At 48.0% G+C, this 20,516-nt stretch overlaps 1 protein-coding gene across 8 annotated transcripts in view; it reads left to right on the forward strand.

Annotated features, from left to right (window-relative positions):
- The window catches only part of LOC106112709 (submandibular gland secretory Glx-rich protein CA-like), a 34,521-nt gene that overhangs the window by 1,331 nt on the left and 12,674 nt on the right, over positions 1-20,516 (forward strand). For 4 of the 8 annotated variants that reach the window (XM_027791595.2, XM_055804721.1, XM_055804720.1 and 1 more), the window contains exon 2: positions 76-290. The exons of the other annotated variants lie outside the window; for them this stretch is intronic. The gene's annotated coding sequence lies outside the window, so the exon portion shown is untranslated. The remainder of the gene's footprint in view (positions 1-75; positions 291-20,516) is intronic. 8 annotated transcript variants of the gene reach the window in all.

Raw genomic sequence — 20,516 nt, forward strand, 5'->3', positions numbered from 1 at the left:
TGCATCTGGGCATTTTTTATTTTTTAGGGGTTTTATTTTGCTTATTATTATTTGCTTTAAAATATTCCCATCCAGGAGCTCTGAACACATGGATAGTCCACTGACTGGTTCCACTTTGCACAAGGACCTGTGTCTAAATCCCCACCCACCTTCTGTGTCCTGAAACTGTTCTGATGGACTGTGATGGAACAAAGTGTATTGCCAAAAGAGAACACTGTCTGTTCTACGGCTCAGTTGAGAAGCCGAGCCTGGCCAGCAGCCAGCCACTAGTCTGGGAGTCACAGTGAGAGGTACAAGAGCAAAATGCTTTTCCTGCTGCAGGTATCTGCGCTTAGCTGCCAGCACACAGCATCACTGAGACATTAGTGCTTGCTTTCACCTCGCTCTCCAGATTTGGCTCTTGATTTATGGAGGGGAAGCTGACTGCCATTTAATGCATTACCCAGAGACCAACTGGAAACAATGGGATAGCTGCAATTCAGGAATATCCGGACCAAATGAAGCACATCAGAGAAGATTTAGCAATTCATGTGTTGTGTGTTATTTTCCTGATGGGGGAATGGACATGTTAGTTGATGGAAGGACTGCCTTAGCATTTTGTGATAGGTTTCATTATTTCTAATAATGGCATTTATTATTTATGTAGTAATCCGACTGTAATTTCTTATAATGGCACTGTGTTAGAGGACATCATCTTTGCAGCTGCTTTCCTCTTTACTGTGGCACTGGAAACAGCTTTGCCCTTTGGATACCTGTCATCTCAATGGGCCATCATTCCATTTTGCAGCTGAGTGACCCGATTAACGCTGTGCTGCTCCATAGTCTGCAAAAAGCCTGATCAACCTGTTCTGGGTTTGTACATTAAATATCATGTGGGATTAGTTCCAGCTGCAGTTTTGCTGAGATAGCCTGACTTCCAGTTTAGCAGTAACAGTGATTCATAAATCATCACAGAGAAGCCTCTGACTCACAATTTCAGGATTACCAGCTGAGGCAGTTTGAGGTGTTGCCATCTCCAGCTGTTTTTTACTGCTGGTTTGCCATATCCATGGCAGAGTAGGCAGAAGTAACTATGTGTCGGTGCCTCAGTTGCTCCAGCTGCATTCCTAGGTTGGCATTGTAGTCCAAACCCGTCTCAGTCTCTGGTATTATCCGATACACTGGGCAGTGAACCCTCACAGGTGACGTGTGAGCATCCGTTCCTACTTGCCCACGTCTGCTGTGGCATGGTATCTTTTAACACAGAGGCAAAATGGACAATTGAAAATAGAGAAGCTCATTCATCGAAGTCCTGAGGCTCCAGTTCATCCCAAATCCTATGCTGGTGTCAGCAAATACACTGTCAAAGGCCCCCTCATTCCGCTGGCTCCCAGATACCACAGCCTTCTCATCTCCAAAAAATGGGTGTTTCAAAGGACCAGCATAGTCCCTAAAGCAGGAGATGCAGCAGGGAGCTTATGAGTTCTCTCCTGAACTGCTTACTGAACGCCTCAGAGGAGAACAAGCAGCGAGTCCCAGTTGCTCTGTGTTCTTAACACAAGCAGGTCATAGCAATTAGGCTGTATGAAACGACCTGGGAAAATATCTTGTACAGTCTGTGTTACTCAATAACCAGACCTGTTATTGGAGAAAGTACAGAAGAAGCCACACAACTGAACCCCGCATTAGGAATCTAAGCTGAAATTATTTCAGGTTAAGGAAAGCCAAGGAATTTAATTCTCTAGAATTACCTTTTTTAGCTTGTTTCAGCATGCTTTTCAGCCTATTTTAACAAAAGAGGTCTCAAACATCGGTCAAAATCACCAGTAAGTGATTCTTTGTCGATCTTTTTTATAGTTTTTACTTTCTGAAAGTTACTAGATTGGAAGAAGAGTTTATGCCAGCACAGGAATAAGTTAGTCAAAATCAAAACTGCTATCTGATGTAAACAGATGTTAGAGCAAGAAACGGGCAAGTAACTGAATCTTCTTCATTTTGTGTTTTCAGGTTTGCCAGTATTTGTGATCAATTGACATGAAACTAGTGCTTACAAAGATGCACAGGACCCAAAACACTCATAAGACTTGCCGGTTCTGAAATCCTGCATATTGATACTGTAGTTGTATCACATCTTTTATTTTGAGAAAGAAAGACGAACTGTTCCATTGTTTAGGTGATTAAAACATAACTAAATAACACAGCTGCAGATATTGGTGCTTCTGTGTGTTTTTCTGCCACTGAGGAGGCTATTGGAGAGTTGGCTGCTGCAGCCTTCGTTGAAGCAGCTCCTGCGTTCATGTTCTAGAGGAGTCACAAAGCTCCAATGCAGGTGAATGGGGAAAAAATTATATTTAACACGTAGCAGAACACCCCATGTGTTTTCTGCTTAGCTGCATCATGCTGTCGTAGCTCTTGAATGTGTAAATAGATGTTTATGACATTTAGCAGCATCATGGGAATTAATCCATCTCTGATTTGCTGACTAGGGAAGTACAACAGAAAGAAAAACATAAGCTGTCTTTTAAAGCATTTGCAGGCCTAACATAGCATTACACACTTAGTAACCCCCCCCCCCAAATGGTTTAAAAAAAAATTAATTGAGCCAGACTGTAAAATCAAGTCATTCTGATTGCCTTTTCTCTCTGTTTCAACTCCAAGAAGACTCTACTTGTTCTTAGTTTTAAGAGTTACCTAGAGGTGTAGCCAAACACCGAAACAGGACAGAAACTGTGGCAGAGATGTCCATCGTGACCTGTGTTCACAGAAATCATCATGTGTGATGACTCCTCTACCTTATAATTTAGCCAGTTTCAGTCCCAGAATAATTTAAGTGTTCATTTTGGTCAGGTCTGTGCGGGGAGGAAGTACAGCAAAAGCTTGTGAGGTCTTTATCAAAACACCAGGCAGTGTTATTTCTAAACTTTTAAAGACCCATAGTTTCTAAGTCTTATAAAGCAGGGCTCTTCAGTCGACCCATCTCCTCCCTTAGAACTTCTGGTTCATTTCCTTACAAGTAACAGTTAACTACCCATTGTCTAATTTTAAATGCTCCCCCACTAAAAATGCTCTTTGGTGTGTTAGAATCTATTCTGATCTTTGTGGGACATGTAATTAGAACACTTTTTCTAGCTGGAAAACTCTCCTCGTTTTCATTGTCATCCATGCAAGAATTATTTGATTTGAAGGTCAGGTCTTCTGCAGACCCACTTGTGCTGGAAGGAGATTCTGCATGCCACTGCCAAATTAAACCGGAATTCTTAGATGTTTACCAGCACAGGGAAGAATTTCTTTTCCAAGGTCTTTGTGAGATATTGAAGTAGAAGAAAGCAGTCACTAGTTCATCCGGCCAACAAATGTCAGCACTTCTTACCAATGAAACTTTGGATCTCTGCTTTCTCACTTAAAAACAGCTGGTATGAAGAGGACTATATATTGAATGCAGATGAGGTAACAGATGCTTAAAATGCTTTAAAGTCTCATTATCTGATCTAGGGGTGTAATCCAGCATAGTGCTGGTCACCTCATAAGTGCTGAATTGTTTTCTTTTAAGTTTGCAGAATCAAATTTACCAGGCATTGCTGTTCAGTTTCCATGTAAAAATAATGTGGGTGTGAGGGGAGAAGTTTGAAGGGACAACAGGAAATATAGTCAGCTAGAGAGCGGGTTAGCCAACAGCAAGAGACAGAAGACGCGATCAGAGGGTGGCACCTTAAGATTTCTGGGGCAAGTGTGCTTGAGCAGTTTGTTGTTATGGTTCCGTAATTTAAGAATAATGTTTCACAAGCTTGATTTTTGTGTTGATTTTTCTCTGGGTGTTGCTGCCCATTAATGAACAAATAAATGGTCATGAGGAATTCAGAGGTAGTTACAAAACAATGAAGTGGAAGACACTGCAGCATCCTCCCTTCCACAATGCATTATTCTGTTTCATTTAGATTGGGCCAGATGCAGCTCACATATCCATCCCCTCTGCCTCTGCTCCTCCTCCCCAAGTTAATGAGAAGTGTTTAAGGTCTGGTTCCCGCAAAGGGTGTAATGCCACAGAGGGGAGTCCTACTCTGAGACGAGATCGAGCACTTTCCAGAGCCAAGTCCTGAGAAAACAAGTCCCCCTGCCATCACGCCGTGATTTGCATTTTGGTGTGCAGCAGCTTTCTGGAATTCTTTCGCGAATATTTTCATTCTCTGCTACCTCTTTCCCTCAGTTGCTTGATGGAGCCTTTGTGTGGTGGATTTATTCGTTCACGTTTCTTTGCTGGATAGGCCACTTTTCACAGCCTCTGTGTTGGGAAGGCGAGCTGGACGGCATAGCTTGTTTTCCTTCAGTTCCTATTGTGCTTGGATCAGGCAGCCTTAGAGATGAGGAAGTGCACAGTACAGCTCAGCTTTTGTAACTCGTAATTTCATTTGGAAATGTTACCAAAACAAATAGATGCCAGCAGGATGAGCGTTAAGACCTGTGCAGAATCTGCTCTGTCAGAAACTAGTTCAGTGTCAGCTTTGCCTGCCTAAACATTTCACCCAGCAGCTCATTAAAATGGATATATTCAAAGACTTTCCCCCTCGATTAGATCATTCCTGTGATAAGAGCATTAACGAGCATATTTTCGCATAAATAAAATTAATGAGCCTCAAGGGCAGGGGAGGTTATTTAGCCTGCAATAAGTTGTACCCCACACTCGTCCTTTAGAAAGTAAGGGAACCCGTTCGCCCCTTTGCTGTAGCTGAGAACAAGCCCACAAATGGCCTTTGACCAGCAGAATTGGCAAAGTGGGATTTCTTCCAGCTGTATGTGCAGCACACTGCTTTATTTTGGGTATAATCCCCGTGAATTCAGCACTTAGCAAAGTCGCTGGCCAGAGCTCACCGGCGCTGTGCTAACAGCCGGGGCAGCCCTTGGGGTGCCGCAGGAGGACTGGGGAGGTCCAGCCCCAGTAGCTTTTGGCAGGCTGTTTATTTGAGCTGTGTGCAGCCTTGTGCTTTCTGCCCATGAGCTATCCGTGTTTGAACCAATATTTACTCATGGCTCTGTGTACTGAGATCATCAGCAATCCCTCCAAGTGAAAGTGGAGCTGGAACCAGTCATCAGGCCAGCTTAGTACCTCGGGTTGTTTACATATTTTTAAAAAATACTCTTGAATTTCAGGCTGGTGAAAGGTGGCAGCTTGACAGCTGTGGTGAGCCTTTACCCACGCAGCAGGTAGAGCAATGGCAGCGCAAGCTTCCCCTGCAGCATATCCTCTCCAACGTGCCCACCCACCATGCCTCTGCAGCCAGAAAAACCCCTCTGAGCTGCAAGTGGGTAGCAGACCCCCAACCTGTGCAGACCTTGGTGTCTCCCCACTGCTTGCCCTGTAAGCAACAAGCCAAAATCCAAAGATAACTCGCGCTATCACGATGTCTATAAGGGATTGACAGCAAACTGCTATCAAATAAGCCACCAAGCTGCCAACACACTTAGGAGTGGAGGATTTAAAATGAAGGCAGTTCTATTTCATTACTAGAATCTTCCTGTTTTCCTGAAGGTTTTTATTTATGAAGCTGTTCTAGGTACAAATTAACTTACCCTGTCTCCAGTTTGTTATTAACTCTAGAAGAAGCTGAGATTTGAAGGGTTCATTGCTTACCCTGCTGGAAAGGCATGAGCCGGTACAAAGGACTTCCAATGTTTTGCCGCTGTGCTCCTGGGAGCATCGCGATGCCTGTCCCAGTGTTTCCAAAGTAACCAGGCATTAGGGGAGCTGTTTATTCCCGCATGTCCTGCTGTGCGTAAACCCAGCAATCTCAGGCAGATACCCTAACTTGACCCACGGAGCTTTCCACTGCAGAGGCAGGGTAGCCTAATTGTTGGGGAGTGCAAAAGTGCACCTCCATGCAGAGCGGAGCATGTGCTTGTAATTCTTAATAAGGCCAACAGATATCCTATGGTGTGAGAAGATAAAAAGGTGGCATAAGGAAGGCAAGAAACCTTGAAATTACTGTTCAGGATTGCACCGATGACCTAGTTAGTCTGATTTCCTGCTTACAGTGATTTTTACCCAGTACTTCAGATGACAATGTGAAAACCTACTGCTTCAGAGGTGTATGCAAAGAAAGGGAGCAGCTGTGACTGCAGACAATAAACTGTTTGGAAAGGAGTTAAAAATTGGTCTGGAAATTTGGGGTTTGGGTATTTTAGCTACTGAAGCTGTTACTTCTGTTCCTCTGAACATCTGATCCCCATATAAATGTTCGTCCTTTCTTGGGTGAGAGAGTTTTGCTTTTGGATTGTCTAGTGGGTATGTCTTTTCAAATCACAATGCAGATTGTAACGGTGCTGTGCCTTCCTGGTGCTTCCCCAGACTTTTGTCCTACAGCACATTAATTTCTTAGCTCACAGTTCCTTATTCTCCGTGATGCTTCCATGTTTGTTTGGCTTCACACACAGACATATCTTCGATCTCTGACAGCCAGCTGTCTGGCAGCAGTGGAAGCCAAAGATTGTGTACTACCCAATTGGGCAGTCTCAGCCCATCTTCAGATTCATTGAGTTCATTAGGGAGGAAAATGTAATCAGCTATCCTTCAAGGAACAGGATGTGACAGGAAGCAATGAGAGTCAGCCGGTCAGTCCTTAATAGCTGTCAGAACAATGTGCACAGTACGGCAGCTCTGTAGTTCTGCTAAATCAAGTCACAGGCTTAATGGGCTAGAGCATGCACATTAAAACTGATCCCTGCAGAGATCGGTGTGTCGCAGCAGCAGCAGATCCTACCCCATCTCTGTGACCACTGAATTCATTAGACAGGGAAAATAGGATCTGTGTTTTACAAGTTTAAGCTTCCAGTGCTGCCTCTCGCGCTCCCTTTGGAGGCTGTGACTTACTGCGCTTGTGTCACTGTGGGTTGGGAAACTGAGGCAGCGAGAAAGGACCAGCCTCAGGCTGTACAGAGGCAGAGCTGAGAGTGGGAGCTGAAGAGGTCTGGTGCCTCTGCTCCCTACAGGCTGTCTCCTCCGACCTCAAATCCTACAGAAAATGGGCTGGGGGATTTAGGTCGCTAAGTCTCCTCAACGTACCTTTGAAATAAGCAAAATGTTCTCTTGAACCTAAATTATCTGCCCTTATCCTATCTCAAGTCTCATTGATAATCCTCTTTGTTGCCTTTAAAAACATTTATGGGAGATTATTCTTTGGCAATGATAGTCATGTTTAATTCTCTTTCCTATTATACTGGGCTTTCCTTTCAATGGTGTCCTAATACCTTGCCATTTGGTATTTGTTAGGTTTATGTATTGTGGTTTTAAGATTTTAAGTAGGTATGGTAACTGGATACTTTTCCCCATAAACTGTTACAGAGGTGGCTTCAAGATACCAATGTATACGAAACTTTTTTTTTTTTTAATTGTTCTCATGGTGATGTTGATTGACATGACCACTACCCTGGGCCTCTGCATGGTTCTCACCACCATCGCTGCAGCTTCTGTCTTTGTCAAGCAACACCAGCACGATGGCACTGAAATTCTGCTTATTTGCATCATTACTCTCTGTGTCCCTGGGACTTTTAAAACGCTTTGAATTTTAATGAAAAATCTTCCCTGAGTCTGGCATGCAAAGCAATGCAAATAAAATTTAATAATATATAAGGCTTGATTAAGCCTTTATCGTTCCAGTTCAGACTAATACCACAGGCTGAGGCTGAGAGCGAGGGGTTCAGACCTGCTTTAGGACTGTCATCTCCAGGTCGCTGTGGGACGTGGAGGGCCCACTGGGTTTGTGCTGGCAACTAGCAGCAATTCTGTATCCAGCCTTGAACGTAACTGATCAGAGAAAACCATGTTGTCTTCATCTTGGTGCTGAGCTGTGTATCACAGGTGATACCAGTTGCCATTGCAGAAGGCCATATAACCCATGCTCCTGCCCCAGGAAAGGATCAGCTTTTTGGGAATCATTCCTGACAGATGTGTCTAACCTGTTCATAAAACCCTTCAGTGACAGAGGTGCCAATGTTTCCCTAGGCAATCTCTTCCAATGCTTTTCTGTCTTTACTACTACAAAGTATTTGGGCTTTTCCCCCTTAAATTCATGACTGCTATTCATTGTTCTGTTACCATGGGCAAGCAGACAGTTTCTCTTCAGCGTCTCCTCATTGTATTCATACAGGACACATTCAAACTCTTTTCCTTTGGCCAAAATAGTTCTCACAGCGGTTCTGATGAGACCTTTTTTTCCATGACCTCCACGTATAACAGCTGTGATACATTTGTTTGGAGGAAACTGCAAAATTAGGAAAAATAAGCTGTTCTTAATTTTCCTTGAAAATAAGCTATTGTTACAGCTCTCCAAGATCTGTGCTCATTAGAGTCCTCTAAAAAGCTACCAATCTCAAGGCACCCGCAATCCAAGGGAAGTCAGCTCATGTGTCTGATTGGATTGACTTTCCTTCTGGGAAGATTTTGAGCTCTTGACACAGCTTTATGGAGGCATTGAGCACTGGGACTTCCCCATGCTGCAAGGTTTAGCTTCCCAGTTTCAGACCGGGGGGGGAGGGGGGGAATGTCTTTCCTGATGGAGGCATAAGGCTGGGAGAGACCTTCTGAGTCAAATCCAGACCTGCTGACCATGCATGGTCCTAGGATCGCATTCATAAAGGTACAGTGTGCCACCCTCACAGCCTCCAGCGTGTCCCCTGCAAGGTCACTCCACGAGCTGAGTGCTCAGAGTTATGAAGCTCTTTTTTAATCCCAGTTATATTTATTTGTATCCATTTTTTTCCCAGTTGGTTTCATGCCAACATTGTCTTTATGCTGCCGTAGACATCTCAACTCTCTTTTGGATGCTTTTATGTGTAGCAATCCTACCCTTTCTGGCCTTCGTAAGGCTGAGCAAACTGAAGTTGTCTTCTGTAAAAGCTTCTTTTCTCCTTGTTATGCTTCTTGCCAAAGAAATATTTCAGCCATCCAAAATCTTTCCCACATAAGGTATACGTAAAGCATCTCTCCATGACCACCTAAGTGCCATCGCCTCTTAGGTAAAACCCAACTATTTATAAATGCATTTGCTGGATACTGGAAAAAAAGAGCTAAAAAAGCACACACAGCCAAGCAGAACAGGGAGTGAAAAGCTGCCGGGGGGGCGGTAATTGGACGAGGATGTTAGAGCTTAGGCTGTTGTGCTTCATGAAAGGGCTGTTGGAGTCTCAGCACTGGATCCTGTGATTCATTTGGGTCCCTGCTTTGATGTTTTGTTGAAAGCTGCTTTCAGTGGTCTGGCAAAGGGATACAAACCGGCATTGGGCTGAACCGCTGGCTCAGTGGTATCTAGGTGGAAGGAGGCTGGCAAAACCTTACTCTGCACCACAAAAATGTTACTTAGAGATCTCCCACCAGGAGTCTGGTCCTGAGTCTGTTTAGCTCCTATGTGCTGCTGTTTGATAACAAAGATATATTTTTTTTTTATGGTGAAAACTGGTGGCTTTTTATCTTTCTTCACACTCAGAGCTAGACGTTCTCTTGACATGGTTGCCTTAATACCGGTGATGTTGCCCCTTCAGCCCTGCGTGCTCCCAGGGAGCAGCAGGTGTCAGAGGGTGGTGGGTTTGCTGGGCAGCGCTCAGGGAAGAGGTGCCAAAAGGGGCTCAGAAACAACGCTGCAACTTGATGTACAAGAGCAGTGAAGCTGCCAGCTACACACTTGCACCGCCCTACAGGTCCTGGAGGTGGACATTTAAAAGCCGTTTTAGTTGCGGAAGCTTGGGGCTCTTATTTTGGGCAGATCTGTGCTATGAAAACCAGTCATGCTTTTCACAGCCACGTGTAGGTTTGACACCTGGGCAGGTGACATCTGAGGGCTCAGACCCCATTCTTCTTCCTCATGAGGGGGCTGCAGGTGATGCTCAGAGCCAGGGAACTCCTTGCCAGGGACTGAAGTATGTTCTTCCATCTGAAAGGAGCGGAGATGGGTAGGGAATCAGGGACAAAGAGGAAAAAGGATCACAGCAAGACTTTGCTCGCCTTGGGGATCTCCCTGCTGGGCCCCTTCGGAGCTCAGGCTCCACTCCTCAGTCTCACGCCCCCAGCCCCAGCGGTGTTCAGCCCCCTTTGGGCTGTGCTGTGGGGAGACAGGGCTGAGGATGCCCACATCCCCTTGCTTCCCTCTTAAAGCCTCTCAGTACAAACACGGTAACAGCATCCGACCTCAGCACAAGCACACACTCTTCTCGCCGGGAGCAATCCTGCTGCTGCCTGGTGTTTGAACGGAAGATGGGGAAGGTGGTCTCCCATCCTTGTAGGGCAGTTGGAAACCCTGTGTGAGTGGAGGGGCTGGTTCCCAGGAGAAGCCAGGCTGGCAGCATCAGGCTGAAGAAAGCACTGCTGCAAAGAGATGTGGCCACCTTCCTTCCCCAACCTGCCATCTGCATGCAGAAGCAACGGTGCCATGCCAGCAGCATTGAGCTGTGCTTCCCCCTAAACCCACATGTTTATTTTCTCTGTCAAAGCTGCAGTGTCCCCTCTCCCGTCCCCAAACCAGTCAACGTACCTGGGCATGGTTGTGGCAGCGCCAGGTCTGAGTAAGGGGTGACTCAGAGCTGGGTTCAGCCATCCCCTGCCCGCACAGGGAGAGGAGCTGGAGCGGGTCCCACCTCGTGGTGTTAGCATCTCTTTTCCCACTCCTCTTCCCCGTCGTCACCCCGCACCTCGTCTCCTCACCACCGGCGGGTGGAGCAAGACTAAACTGGTCTCTGCATGCATATCGCCTTTGTCTGGTGTGGATGAACATAAACTGCTGGAGGGAAGCATTTTAACGATGAAAACCATGCAGGGCTCAATTGTTCCCTGCATACATGGAAAATTACTCCTGCTCGCTCTCCCCTTTGCTTGAGCAGCTCCAAAACCTGCTTGTAAGGGAAGGTGAGAAGGAGGGAGGTGTATGTGCCTTTGGGGTCAGATCTGCTGCTTTTTTTTCTCCCCCTGCCTCTAAATGATTTATTCTGAAAGACTCTCGCCTTTGTGTCATTGGGAAAAACACACAGCAATCAGAAAGCATTTTGGGGCCAGCCATTTAAATGTCACTGGAAAAAGAATAGAAAGAAATGAATCGCCAACATCCCAGCAATGCGGCCCCATCCCCCATCCCTCCCTCCCCTTCCCATCTGGCACAAGCAAAAACAGATGGGAGAGGTGGCCACAGCAGGGCTGCGGTGGAGGGTGCTGGTCCCACGGCCCACAGGGGCTATGGTCCATCACTGCCAGTCCTGGGCACCCACCAGGCACCAGTTCCCCTGTGAGCTTCCCTGGACAGAGCAGTGGGTAGGGGAGTGGGCAGGACAGGGGGCACACACTTGGGCCTGGGGTGATGGGCTGGGGCTGCCAGTCACCATCTTGCAAACCTGCCCCAGGAGCTCTGTGGGTCCATCCATCCATCCATCCCCTCCACAGCTCTCATCCTTCGGGGCTGACCAGGCACCCTCCTCCTGCCTCTTCCCCCTGGATTTGCTTTGCCATGGTGTTCCATTTTCAGACTCTGCCTGGTTTACCTGAATTTCTGGCTTGTTTGCTCACCCATGACCTTGATTCTTTTCCTTCCCTCTGTTGTATTTCCCCCCTTCCTCCACTCCCTGTGCTGCCCAGCTTTCCTCTTTATCTCCTGCTCTTGCTCTCATTACGTTTCCTTTGTGGTCCTGATGACAATGTTCTCAGGTGTAAGGAAAGGAAAATCCCAGTGATACATGGCCACAAGGTATTCATTAGCAATCAAGGCTGACTTTTTTTAATTCCCTGTGCAAACCATGCCTTCCCTCACCACTCTGCATTTCCCCTGCCCTATCCCCAGAGCTGTGAGACACTGGCCCTGGATTTATCCCCAAAAACCAGCAAAGATGGGAGCACATGTTGCAGGTCAGCTGAGCAATCACAGCTGTAGCCCATCACAAGTGATGAGCGCCCAAAGGAGGAAGGCAGTGGCATGAATGATGTATTGTGAAAGGGATTAAGCTAAATAAATGGAAATTATAGGCTGGGTGTTGAGGATGATTTCTGCTTGTGGGATGTGGCAAGCAGTGGATAGTATCTTAAGATGAGAAGGAGAAAAAGCTGTTGTTTGGATGCTGGAAGCTGAACTGAACAAAGCTCTGGAAGATACTGTTGTACGGTTGGGGCTGGTGGATTTGGGGTTAAACTTTGCGAAAAAAATGCAAAGTACTTTAGTAAACTCACCTAGGATCTTCTACAATCCATCTTAGTGAATTTCTTTACCTTTCTGTGATGTGGGGAGAACAGCAAATATTATTCCCTCTATTTACAGAAAGGGAAGCTGCAACACTGCGAGGTGGTGGGATTGTCCCCGGTCAGAGCCCACAGCAGCTCCAGCCTCAGTGCTCAGCCTCCACCAGCCGGTGGCTCTGCCCCAGACCCTCCTGCATGATTTTCTCCAGTCTGTGTACTTCAGCCCCATCCTGCTGATGCAATGTGCTGCCCTGACAGGCTGATCTCTCACCTGCAGTGTGAGCTGGTGCTTATCTTCATACATTCCCTTTGCATAGGTATTCCTGGCACCTGCAACACTTTTTGCACCCAAGAGCCTTGGGTTGGGCTTTTTTGCATATATTTTTGCCTTTTCAATTTGTTTTCTTCTGCTTTGAAATCCCTCTTGTGCACCTGGTGTGTCTCTGAAATGTGGTGAGAGCCTTCTTCCCAAGGTGGGGATGGGGCAGGAGGCAGGCTGGTTCTCATCCTAGGTATTTAGCCGCCTGGGGCTGCCTGTGGGATGCTTCAGGGATGTGACATGAGCCACCTGATTGCCATTGCAGTTCCTTTCACTCTCTAGTATTCGAATTCAGGTTTGTTGCAAAATCCTGATTCCTACAGCAACCAAGAGAAGGGAGGGAGCTGGAGGCATCTCCTTGTACAGTCAGGGAGCTGCTCCTGTCGTTCCCCTCTATTTGTTCACTTTTTTCCCCCCCACCAAGACCTTGATCTTTCAGCTTTCTCTGCACTGCCCAGGCCTGGACAGGACAGCAGGGAGCAATATTTAAAGCATTTGTGAAACTGCAGCTGAACTCTAGTAGCTCTGCGCTGACCTCCTCTCCCTTCTTGGTTTTGAATTCTTCACCTCCCTCTTCCACATAAGTGGAGAGCTGCTCTATTTAGGGCCTGGTGGACACCCCATCAAAGGCGTCTCCAGCAGCAGGTTTCTGTGGCTCTTAGGTATTGCTCAGGGTCCCGATGCAGTGGCTTGCTCATGGTTGCTAAAAAGACACCGGAAAGATGATGCAGGGAGGCAGGGCTGGAGCCAAGCTCATCTTAGGTGTGGCTCCTAAGTCAGGCTCTTCTGCAAGCAATTGCTCACTGCAGCCTCCCCGCTGCCTTCCCCACAAACCCAGCAGCCTCTCCCTTCTTGGTATTGGAAATTATTTCACTCAGAAATACAGAACCATGAAACTGAGGTCATGGGACCAGTTAGTTACGTGAAGGGAAGCAATCCCACAGCATTTTTTCCGTATGAATAATACTGAGAATCCCTTTTTGGGCACACGTTGCATCCCGCCGTGGGCATGGTTACACCGAGAGGCATGCACAGGGCAAGAAAGCTGGAGCTCCAGGGAAACTGGAGAAACGTTCCCTGGCAGTGGGTGGGGTGCAGGCGGGTGGTACTGGTGTAAATCCAAAGTAATTCTATCAGTTTCACTGGAGTTAGACCAGAAGTTATGCCCATGTCACTGACATGGCAGCCTTGACGGTTTGACATCTAGGGTTAGAAGACTGAAGGACATGTGTAATTTAAGCCAACAGAGAATTTCATGGCTGTGTAAGACCAGCAACCTTCGTGCCAGGAGACAGAAACCGGGGCAGTAGCAAAACGAGCAGCTGGAACAGGGTATAGGTTAGATCCTCCCGTCCTGCGCTGCCCAGGAGTTTATTCACTGTTTTCTTGCTACACCTCCGCCGCCTTCTCAATTAGTTTGTAAATCACCCTCCCTTCACACAGCCGTTGTATCCCAATTTGGCAGAAGTTACACAACTTTACTGGTTATGCCATTTTCTGGCCTGTTTATGTCCCGTAAATTAAGTCAGTGATGAGCTTGGCATGGGATCTGGAAGTTTTTCACAGCAGGATCAGTTTCTTCCCTTTAATTAAACATTACAGGTTCCTCACGAATCCTCATGCTGGATTAAGGCTTTTATGAAAAGGCTTAACAGAGTAATTTATGGGAAATCTGTTTTGATGTGCAGATCTGGGCCTGGCTTCTAACCTTGGACACAATTGCAAAGCTCCTGTAAATCATCTGACTTCGCTGGATTTGCATCTACCCTGTGACTGCAAGGCAGCGAGCACAGCCCAGCTGAGCAGGCGTGTGGCGCTGCGGCTGGCCAGCCACCTTGCTCAACTTGGGCTCTCGAGTCTAATAACGTGGACCCTTCCTCCAGGCAGGTTTTTAAACCCTTTTCCAAAGTATGTCTTCACTTGGCTCCTGCTGTCCCATGGCAATGAGATCCATGACTGCCTTACACGTCTGTGCAGGAGACCTTTGCTGGTTTTCAACCTGTCGCTTGCTAATTGCATCTGGGAGCCCAGTTTTTGTGCTTTGTGAATTGGAGAGTAACTGCTCCCTCGCTGGAGCTCTCTCAGGGTTTTGTTGCTCTTCCAAGCTGACATTTTCCTCTCTTTAGCCTTTCCTCACGTGGAAGCTCTGCTGTGTGCACCGTTTGCTCCCACACCCAGCCCTTTTTCTTGCTTATCTGTGTCATCTCAGGGGTGACCAGAGCTGCTAGAAGCAGTCAAGATGTAGGTGCACAGGGGAATCCTGAAAACACAGGATGGATTTTTCTAGCATCATCTCTGCACCACGTGCAGTAATTCCCTAGGATGCCTTTTTACTGTCATAGGCCCTGAGCTGACATTTGCACAGTTAATCCACAGTGACTCGAAGATCTCTGAGCAGCCTTAGCTCATTTGCAGCCTGTTATTGCAGATGGGTTATGGCTCTTTAAATAACCAAAGTGTACGTGGTCCTGCTGTCTGGCACCCCACACCTCTTTCTAATAACTGTAGAAAGCACTGAGCAGCGACAGATAAAGAGAAAGAAGGATAAATGTCCCAGGGCTGGATGGTTTTCCTTTTTGAGTGGAAGAGGGAGAGGCAGGTCCCAACGTCTGTGCACGGGCAGGCAGAGCTCTGCCCTACGGGGCCCGTGTCGGCTCGTGAGCCTGCACCCCAGCTAGGGCACCCTGCTTGTCCCTACCCAGGGGCGTGAGGGGCGGATGGCGGGCAAAGGACAGAAATCGGTAGGAAAGCTCCTCCGGTTCCTCTGGGCACAGCAGAAGTCATCCCATGTGATGGTTTGAGCAACACCAAATTTCAGCTGCTGTCCTGGTGCCTTGTCCCACACACCAGCATAATGCTCTGGTCCAGAGACAAGTCATAGAATCACAGAACGGTTTGGGTTGGAAGGGACCTTAAAGATCATCTTGTTCCAACCCATGGGCAGGGACACCTCCCACCAGCACGGGTTGCTCCGAGCCCCGTCCAACCTGCCTTTGAACACTGCCAGGGATGGGGCATCCACAGCTGCTCTGGGCAGCCTCTGCCAGCACCTCGCCACCCGCACAGTAGAGAATTTCTTCCTAATATCTCATCTAAATCTACCCTCTTCCAGCTTAAAGCCGTCACCCCTTGTTTTACCACTACCTGCCCTTGTAAAAAGCCCCTCCCCAGCTTTCTTGTCAGCCCCTTTAGGTACTGGAAACTGCTTTAAGGTCTCCCCGGAGCCTTCTCTTCTCCAGGCTGAACAACCCCAACTCTCTCAGCCTGTCTCCATGGGAGAGGTGCTCCAGCCCTCTGACCATCTTCGTGGCCTCCTCTGGACTCGTTCCAACAGGTCCATGTCCTTCTTATGTCAGGGTCCTCAGAGCTGGTTGCAATACTACAGGTAGAGTCACATGAGAGCTGAGTAGAGGGAGAGAATCCCCTCCCTTGACCTGCTGGCCGCGCTGCTTTTGATGCAGCCTGGGATACAGCTGGCTTTCTGGGCTGCAACCACATGTTGCCAGCTTCTCATCAACCAGGTTCTTCTCCGCAGGGCTGCTCTCAATTCATCCTCAGCCCAGCCTGTATTTGTGCTTGGGATTGCCCCAACCATGTTCAGGACCTTGTACTTGGCCTTGTTGAACTTCATGAGGTTTGCGTGGGCCCACTTCTCAAGCCTGTCAAGGTCCCTCTGGATGGCATCCCTTCCCTCTGGCGTGTCAACCACACCACACAGCTTGGTGTTGTTGGCAAACTTGCTGATGGTGGACTTGATCCCGCTGTCCATGTTGCCAACAGAGATGTTAAACAGCGCCGGTCCCAGCACTAGCCCCTGAGGAACGCCACTCGTCACTGGTCTCCACTTGGACATCCAGCCACTGACCACAACTCTTTGAGTGCAACCATCCAGCCAATTCCTTAACAGCCAAGTGATCCATCCATCAAATCCATGTCTCTCCAGTTTGGAGACAAGTCAGGTCCTACCTACCTGACCGCTAGGGTAGGATGGTTTTAGACAGCTCACTGCTCTCATTGAGCACAAGGTGCCACAGGCTGTGCTCTTAGAGGAGTGTCTGAAAGTTGTTTTTAATAGGAAAAAAAACCCCAAACAACAACAACAAAACAAAAGCCAAATCTCTTTGCAATGTTAGCTTATGTAAAACATCTGCTTGGCAGAGACCACTGCATGTCCAATCCCGACGTGAGCATCAGATCATTTCCATCCCTTTTACACATGAGGTTTTTTGCCCGTTATTCCCACTGCTCTGCCTACTTAGTCCTATTTATAGAGCCCTTTTCATTGGAGTCTCTAGGCTTTTAACCTTTATTCTTGGAAAATTATTCACTTCTTGGACCTGCCATGGAGCAATTACTCACCAACGCTCCTCCCCAGCCTGACGTTAAAAGAAATTCCCACGAGGCGGCCCAGAGCTTCAAACCTCCCTGCAGCCAAACCCCGGCTCTGCCTTGCGCTGTGACCTGTCTCGGCTTGTCCCGCAGTTCTCAGCCTGGCTCTGTTGTTCATTCACCTGCAGAAATGGTTTGCTGCCTTTGATGCTTCTCTGATGAGATCATTCACCTCTGAGTACAAGAGCAAAACACTCCAAATGGGATTTAGCGCGGGCTAATTAGTTTCTCTGGGCTTCTTCCTCATTCTCTTGCTCATCACCTGCTGGGCCACCACAGGTTCTGTCTCTGGTCCTTGTCACTGTAGGACAGAAGAGCCCAGTGGTGACCATAGAGCAAATTGGGGGTGGCTGGTCCCCCATCTGGGGACAGCTTCTGTGGGCATGAAAGCAGGGGAGCTGCCTCTTCCCTGCACCCCCCCCCAACCCCCCAACATTTCTATAGCACCCTCCTTGCGTTATGTAGAGTGGGACATAGCCAGCGGGTTGTTAGACTGTTGGCTGTCGTGGTGTGGAGGATCCATCCAACCCTGCAAGAGGCTGATGGGGATGGAGAGGGCTCGCATCCCTGAAAGGACAGAGGTAGTTGAAGGAGAGGTGTCTTGTGCTCTTCTTGCTTTTGCTGTTAAAATCCCTGGATGGCTAGAATACGAAATCAGCTGCATCACTGCAGACACCTGAGGCCGGCTTGGAGACCGTGCTGTGCTGGTGAGACCTGGCTCCTTCCTGAGATGCAGAGGCCTCAGCCTGGCAAACGTGCTGTGCTGCTGGTGCCTGAGATGCCTGCAGCATTTCCTACGGAAAGAAAACCCTTGTGGTTCTGAGTGGCTAATTTGGGGCCTAACTTGGGGCTTGAGGAGGAAATTCTTTCAGGGTGTTGTTTGCATTTCACTGGAATGAAAGAAAAAAAATAGCAAAAGGACTCAGCTGGCTTTGCTTTCGTACCTCCCAGCATGAAGTAGGCTGGGCGCATGTGTGGCGAGGAGGAGGGTTGGGAACTGATGAAACTATGGGTAGTCGTGTTTAAACGTTTGTCTTGGGGCTGTGTTGCAAGCGTGCAATGAGCTTCACTCGTGCCCCTGAGACACCACTCGAGGGCAGCCACGCTTCAAAGTCAAATGCCTGCCCCAGAGCTGGGAAAGGACAAGGCAATTCCTGCCCTTCCAGCTGCTGTGCCTGGGTTTTCTTCCCAGGATGGAGCCTACAGGTGGTCCTTTCGTTGGGATGTACGAGTGGTCCTTTGAGGAGTCCCTAGACAAGAGGTGGAAGGGTACAGCTGGGGAGCAGAGCCTGGCTGGTGGGGGATGCTGAGCACCTTGCTGCTGGGAAAAAGCTGTGGAGCAGCTCATCTCCTGCTCTTCTGCCCACTCATGCGCTAGTGTTGCCATTTTATAATAATTCCATCATCACTTTAAATAACTGTTACTACCAGACCCTGCAGGCTCCTGCCTCAGGTGCTCGCTGGCTGCGCATGCAAGCAAACATCAGCACGCTGCCATTTCCCGTGCGTGTCTCTGCATCTACCTGCCCAGTCCTGGGGCGCATTTCATTACTTTGTGCCTTTTTGCCAAGAAATACCAGACTGGTGTCGTAGACGATCATGGGAACTAATTCAGTCTGTGCCAGACTCTGCTGCTGTGATCCAAGGTATGATCATGGAGGGCTATGTCCTGCCCCAAAATACGGCACAGGCTACTGAAACTGGACTGTGAGAGTGAGGTGGTTTGGTTTCTTCAGGAGAGAAAAGAGAAGGGTCAGTAGTCAGAACAAGCCTCAGTACTGACATCACCATGTGGTGTTGGTGAGAAAACAGCATAAAAACCAGGGCAGAGCTCCAGACTGAATGAATCCACCCAGCTGGAGGTACTTGTCTGAGTCCCCTTAAAGACCTTCCCCCGGCCAGGTGGGCAGGAGTTTGCTCCGTTCCAGGAGCCCACTTTCAGTCAAGGTTCATTCTTGAGTCTTCAGCTCTGTCCTTCATTAAAAAATTCCACCTAAGCTTATATTAATTATGGCAAGTTGTGATTGCAGCCTGGCTTTTCCAGGACATTTGCTTTCTTCTAGTGATGGCAGGGAGCTGTGAACAAACATCAGTCCTAAAGACAGGCCTTTTTGATGCCAGAGAACCAGAGCTCTGTAATTTTCTTGTAAATCCAGCATAACCCCAAGGATTCAGAGAAGCTGCCTTGGATTTACACCGGCAGCACTCCTCCTGGCCTGGAACCCAATGTCTCGAGCAAAGTGTTTGCAATTCAGCAAAGCCCTTGCAGGCTGTGGGTATTAACAGTGACCCATGAGCATGAAGTCCAGCGACATCTCTCCCCTTAGTGCCGCACGGATGGGCTCTGCGCAAGCTCCCGGCCACGGGTGCTGAAAGCGAAGCGACGCTCCGGGAAGGCTTTTGTGTTTGTGCTGCGGGGTGGAGGGGAAATTTAATTGCTTGGCTGCTGACCATCAGCTCCAGCCAAAAGCACGCTGGCTCCAGTGTGGCAGAGCAGGGTGCTAGCTTCACGGGCTCCGGGTGCCTGGTGGCGTGGGGTCAGCAGAAGCCAGCTTGAGGGCAAGGGGGGATGCTCTGTTCTCTGTCTGTCTCCATCCGCCTGTCCTTTGCTTCAGCCAGCCACAGCCACGGGTTTCTTGTAGTTTGGTCATGGCTGTGGGGAGTCTCAAGCCTTATTTGAAATACAAATCTGGTTGTGTGCTGTTTGAGCAGGACATAGTTTAGGAACGCATGACTAGCAGGGTCATTTTGGGAAAGGACTAGAAAACATTAAAGATCATGAGCTTTGATGTCTTCAAATTTAGCCCAGGAGGATGGGAGCAGAGAGCCCTACAGCTCCTACAGGAACTGCAAGCAGGGCAGATGCAAATAATTATATATTTGCCTTGTTGCAGTGGAATTGCCTGTGCTGGTCAAAACCGGGTCTGCAGGATGGTGTTAAGGATGGTGGGTATAAAGGAGAGAAAACTGAATAATTAACAATGTGTTTTGGGAAAGGGAGTTTGCTGCTATTTTAAGGCCTAAATGGTTGGGTTCTTGCTTGTTACTACTACATAATATATGTCATTTGGCATTACTTTATCCAAGTAGGGAGAGGGAGAGCTGGAGCAGGAGGGAGCTTCACTCAGAAACCTTTTCCCCAGGTCCCAGCTTCTTCTGTGCCGCTTATAATTGAGTAGTTTGAAAAGCAGCTAAAATTATGCAGAAGGAAAGTCATCATCAAAGTTTCCAAACCTCAGAGAGATGACAAAACACATCCATGATGATCCCAGCAAGTGCCTTACAGGGGCAAGCAGCACCAGAGCAGACAGTCCTGGTCCTGTCAAGAGCGGGATTTTTGTTAAGAAAGCAGAACCCAAACCTCTCCAGCCTTCCTCTACTGTCACAAGGAAACCAAGAAATACATGGTGTGAGACAGGGAGGAGATGTACAAAACTTTTGCCTTTGGTTTCTGAAGTCTGCTGAATTTTAATTTGGGAATTTCTTGTCTGATAACAAAGAGAGAAATGGGGAACCGGGGAGGGGGAGGCACTGGGAAACTGGGGAACCCCAGCTGAGGGTCTGGGATGGGTTCAGAAATTCCTGCTATTTTTGCTGTCGCTGCAGCACTTTCTGCTGTACTTTGAGGTG

The sequence above is a fragment of the Falco peregrinus genome, chromosome 5 (assembly GCF_023634155.1).
Source record: "Falco peregrinus isolate bFalPer1 chromosome 5, bFalPer1.pri, whole genome shotgun sequence".
Classification (NCBI taxonomy): Eukaryota; Metazoa; Chordata; class Aves; order Falconiformes; family Falconidae; genus Falco; species Falco peregrinus.